Below are 9,278 nucleotides of genomic sequence, written 5' to 3'. Positions count from 1 at the left end.
GTGTGTGGGGCTGCACAGCATCAACGCGTTAGCGCAGTTAGCTCAGTTAGCTCGTCAATGCGTTAGCGCAGTTAGCTTGTCAATGCGTTAGCGCAGTTAGCGCAGTTAGCTCAGTTAGCTCGTCAATGCGTTAGTGCAGTTAGCGCAGTTAGCTCAGTTAGCTCGTCAATACGTTAGCGCCGATTTGCCGTGTTAATGCGGCTATGGCGTTAACGTCATTTTAACGAGATTAACGCTGACAGCACTAGAAAATATGTTGTACTATTTGCTGTTATGATGGAGTTGTCAATACACTTGTGATTTTCTTAAATCATGCACAAGCTCAATAAATTCCCACACAATTTGATTTGCCAGTCACAACGTCTCGTGATGAAAGAGGGTAACATTTAAAAGAGTGACCCAGCTGGCAGTGAATGCATACACAATACCTGGTTCCTGTTTTTTTAAGGCGCAATGACATGGCAGATATTGCTTTGTATCGAGTATGACAGAATAGCTATATTGTGGTGATCTCGTTAATGTGGGTATCATACTGCAATACCTACATTACTGATAGCTGAGGAAAGCATTATCACATGTAGTAGCATCATAACGTCAGTCTCCCCCCGCCCAAAAAAGTAACCTGGGTAAACGGTTTCTTTTATCAACAGTTCTGCACTTGAGGTGCACTCAACTTTTACTCAACATCCATAAAAGGACTGAAACGTTTTATTCTACCTGCTTCACAGAAAACTGCAGTTTGAATTCATGGCGACTACAATGGATTCAGACCCAGTTTCACGGTAAAAGACAACATTAAAATGTCCACAGAAACTTTTAAAGCCACTCCATAATCCACTTCTCCTTGGTCCATTCATATCCTCAGAATGCTCCAAAACCTCTTTTCTCCCCTTAAAACGCTGCTAAATGCAGGGCTTCCATTTGTTGCATTGTGAGTTTGAGAGTCACAGAAACCCTGGGCTCTCAAGCTGCTTGTGTCTACAGTCTTGGTCATTTTAGCTCAAGGTTGATGATCTCACTGTCTTTCAAAACACTAACAAAACAAAACACCTTCGTCAGATTAATGCACATTATCAAACTCTGTGCACTCTTTGGAGGTTATCATTTGTATTCCTGTTCAGGTGTTTTGTGTTGCACTGACGAACATTTCTGCCATCCCATTTATATTACCTCTCTCTATAACGCAATGCAATTTAACAGCGTCTTGCAAGTACATCTTGCAAAATGGAATTAACACCTCTATAAAACTGTTTAAAACATTATAACCTTGATAGAGTTTGGAATAATTTCAAGGTGGCTGCTTTAGCTTCTGGAGAACTACTATGTCAGACTGCATTACGTTTAGCCAGGTGTATAAATGTATAGATCTTTCCTTTTCCCAATCGGCTTGATGTATTAACACTAGCTGCAAATGCCAAAACCTTAGTTTTGTTGCTTTTAGTCCTGCCTGCTGTAATAACTAGTACATATTTCCGCATATTTCCAATACAAACGGCATAACGTGCGGATGCAAGGATGAAGACCCATCTGGCCTTCACCTGTTAACCTATATCCAGCTGTAGGACACAAGGATCGAAGTGATGAAGCTGCAAGAATCTGCCATTTCTCTTTGCATTGCTATCACTCTAACACTGCACCTCACCAGCAAGTAGTCCCCTCCCTGTGCTCTCCCTCAGGCAAGTCTCCTGCCTGTCCCTGTGCCAGCTCTGCCAAGCGACCCAAAGATGGATCTTAATTTTCTTTTAGAGCCACACATAGAAATCTCAGCAATGTAAGTAGAGAGCCCTACTGGACTTGGTATTAAAAGAGATTCTTGACCCCACTGCTCACAGTTGTACACATAAGCTTCTGAAAACTGCAGCAAGGTCGGTCTCCTTACGCACAGCGTTAGATGTTAGGAAAAGAACTCAACATCAGATGTAAATAATGAGCCCTTCTGGAACACTCTGGATAAGATAATATCAGTATGATGCACTAAATAAACGAAATACTTCTCTCTACAGTCGGCACACTGTAAAGAGAGAATCTATTATAAAGAGAAGAAAAAAAAGCACTACACATCTATTTACTTACTGGGCTGACAAGGACATCTACCCATTATGCCTTTGCTTTAGAAGATGGTTTGACATGAGTATGCTGTTGCAGAATTAGCTTGACAAGCTATTTCTGAGAATAAATAAAGCACACACTTCAAAGAAAGAGCTCAGCTCTGCATCATCAGAAGATGTTTGTGTTTTGGTCTTTTATATAGCGCCAAATAACAAGACGAGTCACCTCAAGGTGCCTTTTATCACAAGGTCAAGACGCTACATTATTGGAAAGGAGCCCTATTAATCACACAACGCCCTATGAGCAAGCGCTTTGGCAACAGTGGGAAGGAAAAACTTCCTTTTACCAGAAAGAAACCGGTAGATTTGTGGCGGAGCACGAGATTCACATCTGTCCACATAAACACAAATCTCTCAGGAATGTTTACAGCACCTTGTTTAATCTGTGCCACAATAAATCAAGTCATTTCTAAAACTGTAAACTAGAGAGCAAAGTAAGCACTGAGTGTATCCTTCTAACACAGATGGCTTAAATTGAAATGATCAGCCTAATCAGGGGTCTTGCTGATGGCATCAGTGGGATTGCAGTGCTAGTTTATATCAAGTTTTCTTTTAACAACTTCTTCTGAAAACTTTTTTGCGTCCTTGTGATCTGCACGCTGGACAAAACATTTTTTGTTCACCTGTTTAACCTGCATCTGATTTTTGCACCAATTACTCCCTTTATTCACACAAACCTTAAGCTGTCAAACTGATTATAAGTCAGAACGCTATTACTGATATTAAAGCGGTCATTACATGTAATTAGTTAGAGGGAAGTAATACTTCTAAGCTCTCATCTACTCGGATCAACTTGTCAGTCATTTTCAGGCCCTGATTACTCATTCATTAGATATAAATTAAACTGATGAATTAAAAAACAGTAATCGCTGGCGCTTAAATGACTCATTAAGACACGTAAAAGGTGCACGCTATGCGGCATTGCTTATACTTAGCTCGCTGGCTGTCGAAGCAGCCCTGGCACTGAGTAAATCATTAGCATGGGAGTAAGGTTGCTCAGCATGGGTTAAAGTTCACTTTGACTCCCTTTTAACTCAGCTGTTACGCTAGTGCTGTGCCATCCTGCAAATTGTGGTATCAATCTGACATCAATACAGAATAAATGCAGGGTCAGTATGCTGATACCAATACCGATACTTTTTCTTTATAAAAGCAGCTTATGTAGCGGAGAGCAGTGTGCCATGATTTCAGTGGGCTACATACTGAACTTGGAGTATACAAACAAAGTATTGATCAATCTAATACCAATAGCAGTGGTGGTATCGATACTATGATATTCGATCTGTCCACCTGTAGGATGAGGACGTTTAAGTTCCCTGACACCAAACACTAAACAGCAAGTATTTCATGTTATTTGGTTATTATGTAAAACAAACCCCCCCAAATAGGTATAAACTGTAATCCCTTATATCCTCCTCAGCCCTCTTTATTGACATTTTAAATGTAGCCAGCCTCCAGAAGAGTTTATTATTATTTTTTCCCCACTAAGATAATCGCTTCTCTGGGCGCTCTGTTTTATCCGCTGCAGACAAGACAGGAGGGGGAATAAAAAGGAGAGGAGTGTGTTTGGCTTCCCAGAGTCTGAGCCTGGGCTAGCCTCGGGAGTAGAGAGAGCAAGCTACAAAAAAAGAAAAAGAAAAAAACCCGCAGAAGAACACCAGAAAGACAGCATCACAAAACACGTGTCCTGTTAGAGGAAAAACAAACTCTCACCCTCTCAGAAAGAAGAAGAAGTAACCTACCTCAAAGTTGTTTGGCTTTCACCCATCAGCACATCTTGGGGCTTAAAGATGGATTAAGAGCAGTTTTAACTGGCAGCCCTTATGACTGACGCAGAAAGCCTTTTGCAATCTCTCTCTCTCTCATTCCCCGCCTGTCTCTCATGATCGCTGTCCCCTTTTACCTGGAATCATAAAGTATGCAAATGACCTCCGCTGAGCCTGTCGTAGCGACTGTAGCTACAGCCGGTAAGCGCACAGGTGGTGCACATTGCACAGCGCGCTCCCTTAAAGCCGAGGCCCGCAGCAGAGCGCATATGTCTGCGTCTTGTAGTCCTGTCTCAGTCACCCGGAGAGGCGAGAGAGGGTGAACGGGAGCACTGGCCTTACATTTGGCTTCCCTTGTTGTGGCATTGTGCGCGTTTGTCTCGCGGGGTGCCTCGCAGCAAACTTTCAAATTTGGTCACCTGTTGACTGAGCTGAAATTATTCATGATCTCATTAGTCGGAAACATTCATCTTTATTTTAATAAGTCGAGCTGCGATGAGAGCGGTTTGAGACCAGATGGGATCACGGGGAGAGCATTTGTTTACCGAGACAGAGCCAAAGTGAAAACGTTGATGATGTTGTTGATAATCAGCCGAATGCGTCACATGGGATATGCAGCTATGCGCGTCGACCGTAGGGTTTTACAGCAACCATATAATTAGGTAACAAGGAGACGTAAGAGTTTATTATTGTGTAGATAAAGAGTAATGCCAAAGGTGCACTGGGAGGATATAAATACGGAGATGAGATGGGTGTTTACCGAGAAGGTAGTCAGGAAATAAATATAGAGGTCTCACAGACAAATATAGAGGGTGATATTTTATAACTGATCCGGAAACACCTCAGCAAAACATTTTTTTCTTCCTTGTAGCCCAAAGATATTATATTATATTATATTATATTATATTATATTATATTATATTATATATAGTTCATGTGAAGGCTGCTGTCCAGTAATGTTTTAATGTCAGTCAATTGCCAGCTACTACATGATGCCCAGTCAGGTTTTTGAATAACATGGGGTGTAAGATTGATAATATTGGTATCAGATTGATACTAGTGCTAGATGGTCGATACTTTGACCCTGTCCTCTTAGTTCAGCGTGTATCCTACTGAACTGTGTTAAATTAATTGTAATGTTGGGAATGAAAAACTGTACTTTAAACATGCACGATGAAAAATGTCTGAGCCTTTTTGTAATGACTGTCATGTCTATTTTTTTATTGCCTTAAACACAGGCGAAAAACACACATTTGACCCAAGGTACTTTAGAGACAGGCACATTTAGCTAATTATTTTGGAAAGTAAAGCTCACAGTGATTTATTTGTCAAATGTGCTCAGAATCTGAAAAGCTCTCCCCTACATTACAGGTTAAAAGTATCGGCATCAGTATTGGCATTACTGCCCCTGTGTTTCCTTGGTATGGAGTATGACACGGCACTACTGCAAGAGAGTGAGAGCATTTACAGGAACAGGCCCCTAGCCGACAGCCTCTCAGTTTAGGATTCACTCACCGCTGAGGTGATAATTCAACAGCTTTGATCCTAAAGCCAAATCTGATTCCAAAAAAGTAAAAATAAAGAAGTAGGAACTGTGCTCCTTTCTGTGTTCGCAATGTTAGCCCATCTGACTGATTTGTGATTTTTGAAATGTCTGTCTGTGCATCTGCTGTTTGCATATTTTAATAACCTAGTTTATGGCTATGTGCAAAAGTTAAAATACCCACATTTCCTTAGGTTTTGCTAGGAACATGAGAAACAGATGGAGAAATCTAAAGGCACATGTGCAAACAGAGATGGAAATACAGTATATAAAACAAAAGAAAGTTTGTACGACTCTAATAAGCTTGAAAGTCATCGCCTAGGAACTCTCTTAGTCAGCTTTGGATGTTGGCTGTTTTTTGTTGACTTCTCTGTCAAGACGATCCCACACTGCTTTAATAATGTTGAGGTCCGGGCTCTTAAAAGGTCAGTCCGTGACTGATATTTGTCATGGTTAATGGTGAACGAGGAAGCCCAGAGCAGAGTCGTGAGCTGGCTAGGATCAAAATACAGATGAACATTAATCGTAGGCGTAACAGGCTACTAAATAACAAGTCCGTGGATAAGCAGAGGAAACGCTGGGGGAAATACCAGGAACTCGGGAACCACAGGGGACGACAGAAGAACACAGCAAACACAGTAAAAGCGACAACAAGCAGAAACAAGGGTACATAACACACAGCTGCGGGGAACTCACAGGTGCAAACAATTGGAGAGACTGAGGAAAGTAAAACTAAAACGAACACATGAGATAAAGACTATCAAAATAAAACAGGAAGTAACATAACGGGAACACCTAAAGCTAGAGAAGGGAATATGAGGGAAGCAGAGAGCTGTAACTGCAAAACCTACAGACTAATACAAAACAAACAGCACCTGTAACGAGAGATCGATACAAATGATGATGGTGCTCTACTGTGTGTTCACTGCTCTGGCAGTGTGTTTGGGATCATTGCCATGCTGAAAAATGCATGACTGGCAATCAGATACTTTGCAGATGGTGTTGCACACTGGGTCACAACCTGACAGCACAGTGCCATTCATAATTTTATTCATTATGATAATGTCAATCCCAGGCCCCTCCAGTAGCCTATCAGTATAGCAGGTCACCTGTTTAAGCAAGCAAATAAAAAAATAATCACTTCAAAATCTTTTTTTAGTTTATACTCTCAATTAAATATTCACATAGAAAAATCTAACTAATAAAATTCATGCACTTAAAGATTTGACATATTTACAATTCTGATTGGCAAACAGGGAGTGGAAGTAAGGCTTTTAATGGAAAATCAAACACTTCAAATTAAGTCCAGGTCACAATCGGAACTGCGATCAAAGGGTTAGGGGGGGATGAAGATTGTTGGAGTTTGAAATAGACTGTAATGGAATTAAATTTGGGAATGTCTGCCCGGAATGACTGCTTCCTGTTTCGATTGTTACCGATGGCTGCAGAGTTACAGCACTCTGAGATCGGACGATTTGATACACCCTGCAGCTCAAAAACATAAAACATGTATACCTTCTGGCTGTAACTGCTAATTACTGCTGACATTGTTCTTAATTATGACGTTTTATTTATTTATTTTAAAAAAGGAGTAAACTTTAACTTTAAAACACTAATGAATGATCAGAAAATGTGAAAGGATCTGATTAAAATGTAATTTTCTGTGAAGCTGAAGGCAGTACTCCTGTCATTGTAAAAAAAATGCTCCAAACCATCAACTGTAAGCATTTAATGAACTTATAATGATAATTAAGGTGCAGGATCCCATTTGACTTTATTACACTATTCTAAGAAGCCATTCCTCAGGACCTGCAAGTTCCTGCATGCATATATATACATAAATGGTGCCTAAAATATTTATTTTAGGGTTTGTTACTGCTGTAATCAAGGTCTTTTGTCCTCAGTCGTCTTTTAAAACTATAGAAAACTTTTCTTTCCCGCACAATCACTCAAGGGTCAGTGTGACTTGCCTGTGTAGGTCCGTGTAGGTCCATACTCTCAATTAGTTACAGACATTCACACTCATGGAACCCAGGTGAAACACCGACTGCCCAAAAGTAATTGCTTTGACTAATGAAGTGCTGCCGCTTGAAGGTGCCAGCGCAGTGGAGTACACCTGCTGTTCCCAGGTCAGTAAACCCTGCATTAGTCTAGCCATGCTAATGAAAAACACGGGGAACATTTGCAACAGCGTTACCTTGTCATTTGCCTCTTGCATACCTTAAGGAGCAAAAATGATAATGGGAACACAATCCATACCTGACAAGAAGAAATGAGCCAGGGGCCTCAGACCGACGGGTGTGCAAGAAGTAAAGCAAAAAGTAGTGGAAGAGGTAATAATGAAAGCAGATATTCAGTGTAGCAAACTATTAATTTAATGGTTTTTCATCTCCGAGGAGCTCGGTGCCGGTGCATTATTTACCGTCTTTGGCGTGTCTGGGCAGAAAGATGGACGGAGAGCAGACTCTGAAATAATGCAGAGGAACAGATGAAACAGGGCCGGATTAACTGATAAAACTAATGGGGCATTTAGAGGAAAGAAATCCTTTCCCCCCCCCTTCAAAAATGAGAATGAGCATTAAAGAGAGACGAGACGTTCCCACTATCCTTGCCTCTCTGCTTTATACCATCCAACTACTCAGAGAGAGGTAATGTTTGCTGTGATTTACCCAAGTAAAATGATTCGTCACCACACGACCTAGTGGATGGAGTAACAAGCTGCTTTGCAACCCTTATTGATTGTATTGCCCCGGGGGAAACTGAAGAGCAGAAAAGTTCACCCACTGACTTTTTTTTATGTGCATCAAAGTTCAAGCTGGCACTCTTACTCGGCTAGACCCCTGTGTGTGTGCTTCATTTCAATCAATTTCAGCTAAATAAGAGAAATGATTACAGATGAATGCCCAAGTCGATAGCTCAGGCTGCTTACTAAAGACTCGTGGGGGGAGAAAAGCCAGACCGAGAGCCTCTGAGAGATATCGCCTGGACTCTTCGCACTACGCTTCCAACTCTCCTGGCTGATGAGGTGAGTAGTATGCACTCAGATGACTGTTAACCGCGCTAATCTGGACAAAAACGGACAGCCGACGAAGGCCGGCAACGGATGGATGTTTGACAGCCCCGTAGGGTCACAGCTGGCATTTTTGGCTTTCCATCCTGTGTTATTTCTTCCTTCCAAGCAGGTGGAGAAGTGTCCTGGGGAGAAGAAAAACCAGAGAAGTTGAGGTAAACAAATAACAGCCTCACTCGACAGATGCTGTTGCCTCTTCCTGCCTACTGGCCATGGCTACAATTGTGTTTGTTTCGACTTTAGCCAGCACAGCCCACACAGACTGTGCAGAGGCAGAGCAACGATTTAAAAAGAAAAAACAACTTACGTGCTCTATTTTGACATCGCCACAGTGGGAACACGGTGTGAGGAAAAACACCAAGGACGCCGATCACTTTTACATCAGCCATGTACTTTAAAGCTACATTTTTGATCAAGGTGAGATTGCAGCGTTATTGTTCATGAGGAGTCAAACGAGGACTCGGACACTCAGGTATTCAGTGATGTCACCTTTTCCCACCAAATCAGAGGAAGATGATGTGAATATGAAAACAAGCAGGCGGTGAATTAAAGGAAAAAGTATTATAAAGCTTCTGAATCAGTGTTTTGCACTGATTGTTTAGGACTTTAGTGATTTTAATGAGTAGGGAAACACTGTACAACACTTCACCCCTCCAAAATAAGACTCCTGTACAGAAAGTGTTCGACCAGAATGAGATCTGGTGGACGCACATGATTTATATCAATTTCAGTATTAAGTGACCCCTTCCTACCCCATGAATAGTGTCATTGTGGCGCCACACATATACCGA

This window comes from Pundamilia nyererei, unplaced genomic scaffold, assembly GCF_000239375.1.
Source record: "Pundamilia nyererei isolate P.nyererei 1_Seehausen unplaced genomic scaffold, PunNye1.0 scaffold00126, whole genome shotgun sequence".
In the NCBI taxonomy this organism is placed as follows: Eukaryota; Metazoa; Chordata; class Actinopteri; order Cichliformes; family Cichlidae; genus Pundamilia; species Pundamilia nyererei.
The sequence above is the reverse complement of the archived record's forward strand: the minus strand, read 5'-3'. Positions refer to the sequence as shown.